Source organism: Idiotropiscis lumnitzeri, chromosome 14 (genome assembly GCF_059441095.1).
Source record: "Idiotropiscis lumnitzeri isolate Australia: NSW breed Sydney's pygmy pipehorse chromosome 14, RoL_Ilum_1.0, whole genome shotgun sequence".
Classification (NCBI taxonomy): Eukaryota; Metazoa; Chordata; class Actinopteri; order Syngnathiformes; family Syngnathidae; genus Idiotropiscis; species Idiotropiscis lumnitzeri.
This window is the reverse complement of record NC_142404.1, coordinates 2,896,592-2,910,739: the sequence shown is the minus strand read 5'-3', so window position 1 is coordinate 2,910,739 and position 14,148 is coordinate 2,896,592. Positions and strand designations below refer to the sequence as shown.

General features: G+C 38.0%; 1 long non-coding RNA gene across 1 annotated transcript; it reads left to right on the top strand.

Annotated features, from left to right (window-relative positions):
• The first annotated feature begins 927 nt into the window (after window positions 1-927).
• Window positions 928-1,709, top strand: LOC148323139 (uncharacterized). Its single transcript, XR_015846504.1, has 3 exons — window positions 928-1,080; window positions 1,569-1,611; window positions 1,682-1,709. It is a non-coding gene; the product is annotated as an uncharacterized LOC148323139 (long non-coding RNA).
• The last annotated feature ends 12,439 nt before the right edge of the window (window positions 1,710-14,148 follow it).

Genomic DNA, 14,148 nt, shown 5'->3' with positions numbered 1-14,148 from the left:
ACCTGACTTCCGAGTTTTTCATCTTTTTTTTTTTACTTTGACTTGTAAATTCCAACATCAAAGAAATTCATAAATAAATACTATATGGTTGTAGTGAACTCAACTCATTTCACAATAGCAGTAAATAGTTTTTTAGTTCCTAAAAATAATAATAAAACTCTAAAAAAGGATTGGTTAAAAAAACTACCAATCTATTTGGTTAAGCTTATTTTGGTTAGATTAACCAATAGATTGGGCGGTCAATGACCAATCCGGTTGTTTATAAGAATACCAAATACATTGGTTATCCAAACAACCAATGAATTTGGTTACAGAAAGGACACTTCACTAGCCCAACTGTTTTGCTACATAGTGTGTAGTGTGCGTCAGACCTACTGAACGAGTATATATTAATTTACAATTTATTTATGTTAATTTAAATTATATTATCTCTATGAATCAACAAGAAATATTGGTACCATTTATGTCATTAATTTAGACAAATAGTCTGGCGTTGCATTTCACAAACCACGTTGTCTCTCATCGCAAACTTCCATTTTGACTTTTGGATCGAGACGCTACAGGAGTGGGGATTAGAAAACTACGTGGAAAGATTCAAGGGTAAGTATGGAGACTGTTTTTAATGGTTGTACTTCAGCTTGTATTCCCGGGGCTCTCCAAATGGCATGCGCTCCGAGATAAACATCAGACAAGTGTTTAATACTGTTTAATTTACGTATGTATAGCATTTGAAATTAATTACATCTGAGCAGTCTAAACCCTTATTTCAAATGTCCCAAATGTTAACCAGTGTTTGAATCGCTTTACACAATAGTGTTTGCATGGGTAAAATGTTAGAAATGTGTTTGGCCACCATTGGAAGCTGGCGCTGTTTCGTCCCGTTTGCACCAAAGGAAGTGAAGAAGACGGAAGGCGGGAGCAGACGAAAGCAGGCTTTAGGCGGTTACTTGCTGTATATGGCGTCGGGGGGGCGGTCAGTGTAGAAAGAAGAGTAACTGTTAACATCCGCACGGTATTACATGCCTAGTCCTGAACACAACCTGTAACGGCGAGTCCCTGAAATGTAATTGTATTCTCACGGTAAGTCTTTGTTGTCACTCTCATGCTAGAGCTCTTCGGAGAATGTTTGCTGCGCTGGTTTTGAAAATGTGAAAACGCCCGCCATTAAACGACGGTAATGGCGTTTCCAATGTTTTTCGTCAACTGAGCAATTTTTACTTTCGTGAGAACGGTCAGGAAATAAAACATATAAGGCTATTGTCGTATACTGCCAAGAAATTGTATTCAAATAAAGCTAGTACACCCGCGATATCAATGTATTAGAAGTGCGTGTGGTTATCAACAACGTTGAAGCCCACAACATTAACTTAGCATATTGGCAATGTCGACGTGTTCAAGCTGCTTGTTTTGGAGGAGGACTGACACCTGCTTCATAAGATAACCTGCGCTGATTTGTGTTCAAGCATTCCCCTCACTTCCAAACCAGTAAACCTGGGGGAAACACTGAATGATATAAGTTTGCAGTGTATATGCACTGCCGAGAAAATAATACATTTGTTTATTTCTAGGTATTAGTGCTTGGTGTGTGATGCTTGAATCTCAATTAAAAAGGTATAGTATCAAAAGCATAATGTCATGTATAAGTACTGTGTGATAATATATTAGTCTTGTTCTTTTTCAGAGGAAGAAATTGACAAGGAGAGTTTTTCCATGTCTTGCTGATGATCTGGTGAAAGACATGTTTCCTAAAGTGGTTCCACGGGCCAAGTTCATCCAAAAACTACAATACTTTCTGAAGGTGTGGCATTAATTTTGGACAGTACATGTATAGAGTTGGTGTGAAGCATGGTTTACATTTGTTTTAAGTGCCATAAAGAAATCTTTCAGGTTTCACATTTTAACAATGACAATGAGGTCTATTTGTGTTACCAAGATGCATGCATGCACACATTCCAGAAGTAAAGTTCAAATTGCAAACATTTGTTAAATGCTGACCGAGGTAACGAAATGTTTTTTCAATTATTGTTTTAGTTATTTTGTTAGTTTTCATTAACTAAAATAACCGTCTGTACAATAAACTGTATTTTTCTATTCTCATTCCAGCCTGGAACAGACCCCCTTGCCTGTCAAAGGGAATGGATAGAGGAATGTGCGAAGAGAGGGGTCACATGCCAGCCCAAGTGGTTGCCTCTGGGACCACAGTCTTGGCAGCAAATATTTTCTACGTCCTTTTATGACGACTAGTTTACCAGTTGGACTCTCTTGTCAAAATTGGATATGATGTGGAATACCCAACAGAAGCTGCTGATGTGTGGATGTTTCTTCAGAGGTGCGTGTGTATGGCATTGCCATACCCTCTGATGTCTTAACTCCAAGGACTCAAGAACTAATTATCAAAACAAAATACAATACAGCTTTATTTATATAGCGCATTTTTCAACAGCTGGAGCTGTAAAAAAAAAAAAAAAAAGTGCTTTTGATGTGGTGTAATATTAATTTGTGGGAAATTAGCACACAAATTAAAAGATATAAACACATACAATAGATACCAGAAGAACAACGACAGTCGCATGTCGAGTCAAAAACTAAAGAATACAAATTTGTCTTGAAATGTGTTTTAAAAGTGGACCGAGAGGGGGCTCACCTAGCATTTAATGGAAGCTCATTCCATAGGGAAGGACTGGCAATTGTAACTTGTGTTTTGTTATCACTGCATTAACTGTTCCAAATGCTATTTACTAAATATTTTGTATACTGTTATGTATTGTATTATGTATGCATTGTAATATATAGTGTATTGTTTTTTAAATTAAACTGAACTGCATTGGTGCTTTAACCTTGCTCATTATTTTATTCCAGATACCAGTGTTAAATTCCAAGCCTGCAGTACCAATCAATAATGGTACCATTTTAACCAATTAAAATAGTCATTATGAACCAATATAGATGGTTCCAGTCCAACCAATTTATATTGGTTGCTTGTGCACAAATTAACCAATATCTTGGTCAAAAGGACTGACGTGTATTGGTTGGAACCTACAACCAATAAACATTGGTTAAAAACGCTATCTATTCTCAATTGGTTGTTTTAACCAAAAGATCAGTCGGACACATAACTACCAACTAGATTGGTCAATTTTAACCATTTTTTTGGTTAATCTCACCAATCCTTTTTTAGAGTGAGAGGCATGAGAAACGTTAAAGAGTGTCAAATAGATTTGTACTCAAGCTATTTTCACTACTTTAAATTGCTTAAAAAAGACGAAGTCAGGCAAAACCAAGAGTAACAATTTGTGGGAAGAAAATGCATGTTACCATATTTCGTCAGAGTTGGTTTCCGCCCAACGGCGCGCTGAAAACACACCACAAAAGGTGATATTTATAAAACAGATTCTTTCTTAAAACACAAAATTTGAGTACTTTTGGATGATTCTTCCGCCACTAGGTAGGGTCCCACACCCTCAATCCTAATGAGAATAAGCTGTATAGAAAAATGAATGGATAGAAATGGAATCTTTCATCTTCATAACCTATCGTTTTTCTTCCCCCTTCATCCATACTTGTTCCTTTGATGTATTCACCCATTTAGACTGCATCCATATCATATTAAAAGGTTTTGTCCATGTCTATTTATAGCCCCGCTGGACAAGCAATGTACAGTATTGTGACAATGCAATATTATACATTACAACCTAATTTATATAGCAGATTTTATGCACGCATTCTGTTGCTTGCTATACAGCTAAACTCAACTTGACCCCGCCCAAATTGTGGAACTTATTCCATGTCTACCATATTGTAGTTATTATCCCCTACAGATAATATGAGCTGTTAAAGATGTGCTCTCAAAGTCCTTACTTTGTTAGGTATATGTTTATGATGTAATACTTTGTTACATGCATGCTTATGATGTAACGCTCCTTTCATCCTTTGTCGCCTCATAATAAAGTCTTCACTTCTTCCACACTGTCAGACGAGACAGGTTGTGTGTAGTTATTCCTCTGTCAATACAGAAATTCTGGTTCGCTGATCCTGAAAATAGTTGGACGCGATACTACTGCTGCGTAGTACCACTCTGCCAACAGGTTATGGGCCCAGGATCCGACTGAAGCCAGGACAAAATCAGGATTTTTTTGGACTCTACCACCAGAAAGGAGCCGCAATGTACTGCGAGTGAGCATAACTGTGAGTAAGCAGTAGTATCGCGTCCAACTATTTTCAAGATCAGCAAACCAGAATTTCTGTATTGACAGAGGAATAACTACACACAACCTGTCTCGTCTGACAGTGTGGAAGAAGTGCAAAAACACAGACTAGTGAAGTTTCTAGCAAAAGCTGTAGCAGAGCAAGAAACACAAACTTTCACCAGTGATGATGACGATCTGGTACAGAACAAACCAAGGGCAAACCAATCTGGACCAACCATAAGTGTGAGCCCAAAAGTCACTCAGGGTCATGAACCCAAAATGACACCTGATGTGAACACCCAGTCACAAAACGATGAAACAGAACAAAAAGAAATGGCACATTAAGTGAGTGACCAAACACAGACTGATGAAACTCAACAAAGACGATATCCTTCCAGAGAGAGAAAGAAACCAAAATATTGGTATGAATATGTAAGTGGTGAAGAATTTGATGATCAGACTTTCACCAGTGTTGACTACTGTTACCGGTTAATGTGTAACATACCTGTACCATACAGCGAAGCCATAACCTCATCCAATGCAAAACAATGGCGTGATGCAATGGATGATGAGATGCAGTCGCTAAAAGACAACAACACGTTTACCCTGACTAACTTACCTAGAGGTAAGAAAGCAGTGGGGGGTAGATGGGTGTATGCGCTGAAAAGCAATACTGAAGGATGTGAGAATTACAAAGCATGTTATGTTGCAAAGGGATATAGTCAAAAGATGGGTGTAGAATAGATTATAATGAGACATTTTCACCCACCGCAAACATGACTAGCATTAGAGTGCTAATGCAAATAGCAGTACAAGATAACCTGATTCTACATCAGATGGATGTCAAAACAGCATACTTGAATGCACCAATTGACTGTGAAATTTACATGGAACAGCCAGAAGGCTATGAAGTCAAATCAAGCACTGGAGAGAAATTGGTGTGCAAGTTACAAAAGTCACTTTACAGACTAAAACAATCCGGAAGAAATTGGAACAAAATGCTGCGTGAATATTTGGACAAAAACGAATTTGTGCAAAACCCAGCTGACATTTGTGTTTATACAAAAGTGAACAATAATGACAAAGTGATCTTGATAATATGGGTTGATGACTTGATTATTGCCGCAAGCAATGAAAAGGTGTTAATGAACGTGAAAGAAATTATGACAGCAAAATTCAAGATGAAAGACTTAGGAAAGCTGAAACACTACCTAGGTATTGATTTTGAACAAAATGACAAGTGTATAAAAATGACACAGGGAAAATATGTTGAAAAACTACTGGAAAGATTCAACATGCACGACTGTAAACCAAGAATGACACCATGTGAACAGAAACTTGACGATACTGGGAACACAGAAGAGATCTGTGACGTCAAGAAGTACAGAGAGGCTGTGGGTAGCTTTATTTAACTACGTGCACAAGACCTGATTTGAGTTTTGTTGTGAGTAAGTTATCCCAATATTTAGCTACGCCAACAGAAGAACAATGGTCTACAGTAAAACACGTCTTAAGGTACTTAAAGGGTACAACTGGCAAGGAACTTTGCTTCACTAAATGTGATGACAAACTTGGATTACAAGCATACAGTGATGCTGATTGGGCATCTGACACAAGTGATAGACGAAGCACAACAGGTTACTGTATTAGCTTGAACAAAAATGGTCCTGTTGTTTCATGGAAGACGAAGAAACAACATACCATTGCATTATCCACATGTGAGGCAGAGTATATGGCTCTAGCTACCACAATGCAAGAATGTTTGTACATAGTACAGTTGTTGGGCCATATTGACAAATATCAATATGAGCGACCAATTATCTTTGAGGATAATCAAGGCACCATAGCACTGGCGCAAAACCCTGTAAAAAGGCAAAGGTGCAAACATGTTGACATAAAGTACCACTTTATCAGGTCAACTGTTAATGATAGGAAAATAAGTTTGGAATACTGTCCAACTGACCACATGGTGGCAGATGTTTTGACAAAACCAGCAACAAAAGTTAAGTTGAATACATTTGCCAAGTTCATATTTGGGAACTAACAGGTATGTTCAAATACAAACTTTTTCCCAATGTTTAGAGTGGGCAAAATAACAATGTGAGAGCAAGTGGGGGTGTTAAAGATGTGCTCTCAAAGTCCTTACTTTGTTAGGTATATGTTTATGATGTAATAAGGTATATGTTTATGATGTAATACTTTGTTACATGCATGCTTATGATGTAACGCTCCTTTCATCCTTTGTCGCCTCATAATAAAGTCTTCACTTCTTCCACACTGTCAGACGAGACAGGTTGTGTGTAGTTATTCCTCTGTCAATACAGAAAATCTGCTTCGCTGATCCTGAAAATAGTTGGACGCGATACTACTGCTGCGTAGTACCACTCTGCCAACATGAGCTCTTTAAGGCTTGCTATAATAGCCAATTTTGCAGCTTATAGAAGTACAAACTGATATATATGTAAAACCAAATTTAAAACAGTTACAATCATCATTAACTTTACGAGAGGGTAAATTAACTTAAAAAGTGAATTTTGTTTTGGCTCTTACCTTCACAGATTCCATGAAATTGAGGATTCCCTGCAAATATGTTGTCACAGGCTTATTTCCCACCCTACAAATTGATACTATCAGCAAATCCCCTTTTCTGTGTGTTTTCCGACAATGTGTGTGAATATTCGTTATTTGAAAGAATGTTACACCCAGAAGTCGATGCTAATTTTACTTTAGCCTGTCAATGGGATTTTATATTGAATTTAGCATTAGCACTGCACAATCTTTCTAAAATGAAGCAGGTCTTGTGTCTAAATGTATAATGTTTTTGTTGTTAGTTTAGTTTAACAGAAAACTCCAACCGATGTGTCATTAAACAGCTTGACGCCCGCTCAGGGAAGGTAGAATCACATGCATATATGTCATACGTTCGCTGTGCAAGCAACACGGTGCATTTAGGGTACTTTCACAATATCGGGAATTTGATGAACTTTCAACTCGTTTTTAATCGATTATAAATATATGATTATGAAAAACCCAAATCCAAATCACGAGTAAACATTAATTGCACAGCCCTTAACACAGCACAGACATATGTGACGTGAACAGTCACATAAATCGATGAATAGATGTGCTGCAGAGGAATGTACTGCACGTCAAACACGAGTCTATGGGATAACGTGCGGTGCCCCAGTGCAGGCATTGCATCACTAACATAGACAACATTACATATATAATACTTATCCTGCTCATTTGAAAATAGATATAAAAATATTTGTATTTTATCATCAATGTATTTATTTATATTTTGTCTTCAAGGAAAATAGGATGGTGACAAAAATTTGTAAGGTCTATTAACCAGCCAAAACTTGTGAAGTTTCAAGAGAAGGTTGCCATAGGAACCTGATATGCTTTATGGAGACAGGATGTGTGGAGAATCTTTTAAAGTCATATTCCCCATGAAACACTGAAAAATTTTGATAAGTAGGTGATAATACAGAAACTCCCGTTGAACAGTGGTGCAATGAATAGTAAGCAGTGTACTGATTTCCTCGATTACACCTGCTACTTCACACAGTGTGTGCGCGCGTGTGTGTTCTCGGCTTCTCATTTCCCAGGGAAAATAACCAATCACCAGATGAAAAATGATATGCCCGAAAAATGATATGCCCGTGATAATAATTTCCCAACAGGCTCACATTTTCTATCAGGAATTTGCGGAATGAAACCGGGCACGGCAGATCGGCGGCGCCAATGGTTCCCCTGTGAGGGGCATCAAGCGTCTATGAGAGTTCAGGGGCAATTGGCAGTTCAAAAGGACAACATACATATTTAAAGATAGACATTCTTGGCATTAATTAAAGCAAGTGTTTTGGAGAATCTGGAAAACTAATCACTGATATTCACCTCAAGACAATGAAAATAAGATCATGGTTAATTATTAATAATTGAGCAGCAGCCTCTCCGACTCATTTAAATCAAAAAATCCTTTTTTTTTTTAATAACGGGCCGCATGCTGTAAATTACACAAAAATGGTAAAACCAATCCAATTTAAAGCAGGTTAAGGATATACTAAGCAATGATAGAACCAAATGAAAAACAACCTACTTTGTACTTTCGTTTACAAGTGACAAAATAATTTTGGGGTGACGAATGGTCCCGGATGCCAGTAAATTCTTTCATGCTGGGAAAAAGAAAGCAGCAGAATATTGTATCCTCATTCAGCCCCAAAACACTGAATTATGCAGGCAAGCACAAGTGTAATTTCCTGTTGCAGGTCATATTTAATTCTATTTTTCAAATATGGTGCGGCCCAATAAAAAATGCTCATGCAGCAAATGGCCAAACTTCTGACACCACTGATTTAAGTGAACTAAAAATAGGTGAGAGTGAGTCATAGTTAAGTTCATTGCTTTTTCCTAGTTCAAGCAGCTGTCATGGGAGTGATTTATGGACAAGGGGCCATGTCCGCTATGTGAGAGAATATTGTCGAGTGCCACCGAAGATTGGCTTCGCCTCACATCGCACGTAAAGTCTACTATGTTTTTTTTTTTCTTTTCCAAGGTCACCAGAATGAGAAAAGTCCAGTCCTTGGGCAGGAAACCTTCTTCCTAACAAGGGGCATTTTAGTTTCTCAAAAGTACTTCAAAGGCAAAACTTCTTTTTATATGATGAGCAGTTATGTGTTAAGTGCTTGTCACTTTATTTGACTTTTTTTTTTTTTTTTTAAACCATCGTAAAATATGCACAAGTAGGGGTAGAAACAAACTAACAAAAGAAATACCTTCAGTTTGCTGTGCCATTTTTTGTCCACAGAGAAAAATAAGTCAGTTGTGAATGCACTTTGTAATTACCTAAGGTCATATTATATATATATATATATACTAGAGGTGTCAGAAAAATGCATTATTAATGGGATTAATCCACCCCCATTTTAACGCCGTCAATTCTTTTAAACGAACGATTAAGACTCATCTTGGCCTAATAAACAATGAAAAGCACGCAAAATTTAGGACAGGGCTGTATGGGCTTGCTGTGCGGAGTTTTCGCCGGTTTATAGAACTAAAAGCATTATGGCGAGTGGTAAAATGACGCAAATTCAATTCTGAACGGCACATTTTTTTTTTACCTAATGGTGTCATTGATAAGAGAAGTCATTTGTGCGTATTGCCATCGTGAACTGAACTACCGTCGCTGCACGTCCAGTTTAAAGTAGCATTTGATGGCCAAGCACACCGCTGATGCCAAATCTCTAGCCCCTTGTCAAACCCAGGCATCCATGGATAATTTGCGACAGAAACCGATGGATGGAGCAACTAAAAAGAGACTCGCCGAAGCCATAGCTAAGTGTTAGCATCGTGGAGGACGAAGGTCTGGCTGAAATACTTCGCTTTGCGTCCAACGACTAAACTTATGAATTGTACTTGAGATTCACCATTGCAACCCGCATTCAAGACTTGCAGGAAGCGGAGAAGGCGGAAGCAGTCGCGCTCACCGGTGATTACTGGACTTCTCTCAGCAACCACAAATACCTCAGCCCATTATTTTGACCCAGTTCATTTGCACTTTGTTGGCATTTTATATTTCTTATATTAATTACTCCAATTTGATCCCTTGGAAAGGCTGTTGAGATGCTGTTTTGTGTGAGTCAAATCCAATGGTTTGTTTTTTCAATTAAAAAAATAGTACTTGCATAAAAACAAAAAATCAATTCTCAAATATTAAAGGCATTGCAATTCATTAAAATATTGAATTCTATACATAATATACCCCAAAAATGGGAGGGATTTTTTTGACAATTAATAAACTCGCCGAAGATTTTCAAAGCATTCTCCATTCCAGACATGACCACGCTCTCTTGCCAAAAATCCTCTCGCTTCCTGAAAATCCCAATTTTTGTTCGTTTTGGGAAAGTGTTTTTGGAATGTGGGAGGAAACCGGAGTACCCACAGCAATCCCTCGCAGGCATGGGGAGAACATGCAAACTCCACATGAAGGCCGGAGCCGGAATCAAACCCACCCTCTGCAATGTGAGACCATCGTGCTAACCAGTTGTTCTCCGTGCCGCCTTGTTTTTGTCAGACACTTTTGTTTTCTCTGCTTTGCTTTTGAATTTAACTGTTGTGTTTTTAAAGACTTGTAGGTTTTGTGTTTTTGCTTGTGTGAAGCACATTGCGTTCCCTTGTGTATGAAATGTGCTATATAAATGAAACTGCCTTGCCATGCCTGAATTCACCACGTCTTCCATTTTTCCAAGATAAAGGCGCACCTTTATAAAAATAGTTGCAATAATACAGCAATTACAAGAGGATTTCACCAGAGATTCCTCCTTCTACTCAGTGAGTTAAAATTGTAACACATTGTGTGCTTCAAAGCTTTGCGAGCCATATGATGATACAATATGATATATGAGCTCAGCGGCCCCATTGATTCGAGAGCTTATTGGAGTTTGCGCTGGGAGGATACAATATTCCACATATTTGCCACAAAAGAGTGAAATCAAGTGCGCCCCTCGAGTTGGAAAAAGTCGCCCCCCAATCGAGGCGCTTTGCAACTTTTTAATAACATTTCATGCTCGGCAGGATATGGATTGAGATTGGATAATATAGCACTTTCTTCATCCATAAGCGGATGATTAAAAGCTGCTGCCAGCATGCTGATAGCATTAGCCAGTCACCACCATGATAAATGACCTCCACATCTATCAATTTTATTGAGGAAGGGGGAGAAAAAGGCAACACAGCATGCTTTGCAAGGGTTTGACTTTCAACACATCACCAAAAAGATGTGTAAAAATAAAAAATTCAAAACACAACATGACGACAGGGAATGCTCCTTGCGAGCTATCCCCGCCATCCTATTTCCACCCGATGACTTCTTGTGTGCCGCTTTTCTGTGTAATATCCCTAAATCTGTCCAGCTGATATTTTAGTGCAAACTAAACAACACTGCAGCGCTCCTCATAAAAGGCAAACAGCAGTGGTAAGCATGCTTCCAATAAAGCAGCCGGAGAAGGAAAGAATGAGAGAATCCCATTGGGAATAGAAACAACTGAGCATTCCATTTTTAGTTAGCCATCGTGACATTAAGAGTGCGCAGGTATATTTCACAAATACCTTAATGAAGATAAACAGTAATCAATCAAGACAACAACCTTAATGAGGACATGGTGTCATCAATCAGGAGAGCAATCAGTCGGGATTTTATTTGTAGGACATTTTTCATCAGTGGCGACAGGAACACATCTGCACATCAAGAGCAATTGCAATTAATCACATTTTAATCAAATTATTTGTCACAAGAAGCTATGATTTTCAATTCGAATGCATTTTGATCTTATTCTCTACTTTGACTCTGACAAGGGAATTTCCCACCTTATCGGAATCAGATATATTGTACATATTGGCATTTTGACAAAACCCTACAATGTATGTCGCATCACACAGTAGTTTGCTGCCATTAACATGCAACTCCCAGGATCTTCAGCCCAACCAGAGCTAAGCCAAACGACTGATTGGTTTGAGACTAAAACAATTCAATCACTGACAATTAACTGCTTTTCATTTGCGAATGTAGCCATGATCTGCACAAAGTGCAAATAATGTCTCACCGGAATGTGCATTGGTTTGAGGTGTCATTGAAGATTCTCAGGTCATATATATTGGGGGGCCTTGAAAATGTTCAGGTTGGTAAACGGTACGTCACTGCAAACGCCATTTTACGAGCAAAATGAAGATTTTTTAAAAGTGAGATGCTTAGTCTGGTTGGAATGGCCACTTCAAACTGAGCACAATGAACAATGCATTTTGAAAATCGTTAATGGGTTCTGAAAAATTGTATTTATTTTTTTAATTGATGAAAAAAAAAACACTTTTTGGGAACCTATTATGTGATATCACCGATAGAATATCAGTTATATATATGAGATATCTCCTCCACACGTTTGGTTTTGTTTCCTCCTTGAAGAACTCAATTTGGTTTCTGCACCAATACGGCCAAAATGATTGCGTAGGGTTTCAAATCAGGGTTAGGATTTAAACTGTACCTGTGATGCTCACAAGGTAAAATATATATTTTTCATGAGAAAAATATATGATGATAAGATATATAATATAGTCATAATAATAATAAAATAAATGATACGATAACTTGCGGGACCCTTCATTTCGAGACGCCATGGCAGCTATGACCGCAGACATGGCCTCATCTCTTGTTTCTTAATTGCAACATTCCTAGATTGTCGTACCTCAAAACATTGAACATGCCATATAAAGGAACATCTCAATTGTCTTATGCTACATTCAGACCAATGGTAAAACATCGTGATGCGCCTCTCTACTTGAGTGTGTTACATTACATTCTAATTTTATTTATATAGCGCATTTCACAACAGCTGGAGCTGTAACAAAGTGCTTACTATATGCCGTCATATATATTTGTTCGCGAGAGTGGGTTTGCTTCGAGCGGACAGGAGGAGGGTCTCACTTCCTCCGACAGAAACAAAAAGAGTTGTCGTTATCTGGTGGCTGTGTTGGCTGCCAAATGCTAACTTGGTTGACGATTCAACTGTTGTAAACAATTCAATCCTCTCACTAGATATTCCATCTTCCTTGCTCCCAATTCACCAAGCCTACTCCTTTTTTGTCTTGGTCCCAGCCGGTAAAGAAAGCTGTTGTATAAACCGCTCAGTCAGCAATGATATTGTCAACCATTTTCCCACATTTGTATTTTTTTGCTCTGTGTGTGTCTTTTGTTATTTATTTATTTTTTTTACGTGATTTGGCTGATCTGTGCATGCATGTGTAAATACGTTCTCATTGTAGATTGGCCGCCAAATAATCACTTCATCTTATCACCAAATGGGTGAAGGTGCAACATTCAAATATGGTGAAGGGGGCGGGGTAGATGCAATTGGGACTAAGCAGATTGCGTTTGTCTTTGCAGGTGTGAAAATGTGAGGCATAACAGTGTGTATATTTGATTTAAATTTAATCCCACATGAAACAAAGCATTTGTGGTGATGGTAATAATTATGACAAGGAGATGGTGCATTTGTGACACATGTAAATGACGTGATCTTTAGTAAACGTCTCCATGAAATTACGATATTGCGGAGTGATCGTCTCATCTCTCCAAAACATTTCAACCTCCTCCCATCACACTCCTTTCTGTCACCTCAGGTGCTAGCATGTTAACTGAAGAGCGAAGACCTAAGAACCTGCCATTAGAGAAATGAGATGAGCCCAAACTTGTACCTTCTAGGCCTGCTGGAGACAGAGCCATGAGAAGGAGCATCATCCAAAGGCTTGTCTGGATAATAGAAATTAGCAGGAAATTAGAACACAAATTAAAACACATAAACAATAGATACCAGAAGAACAGCAGAAGAGCGACAGTCTCATGTTGAGTCGAAAACAAAACGTGGACACATTTGTGTGTACATGGGAATATTTAGCCGACTAAATTTAAACTGTTAAGCACCACCCCAAACAAAGAAAATTTATTGGGACATAGAAAAACTTTTTAAACAAAGACAAAAATGCGTGAGAATATTTTGTGGATACTGTGTAAACGTTTCGTAAGTACAAAGTATATGCTATAATAAGTTATTCAAATAAACTATTGCTCCATCTTGTGATTGGGTCCGTGATTTTTTTATTTAAACTCGCTGATCTGTGTTTGGCCCCCAAATTATTCCAGAGTATTTTATTGACAGAAATAAGCAATGGTAATAATATGAGTAAAGCCCTGTTTTTGGACACACTGGTAAGAGGCTATATGAAAATCGTGAGACCGTAACAAAATGAGTTTTACTATGCCCATTTTAAAACACATTTAAAGTTGAATACAAAAATAAAAGGTTTGGTGTGCAATTGCTCAATGGTCTTTTCAAAATTAAGCATCAGTGTCATCTTTGTACCTTATATTAGGGGAACTAAAAAAAGGAAGTCATTTGGAGTGCTGAAA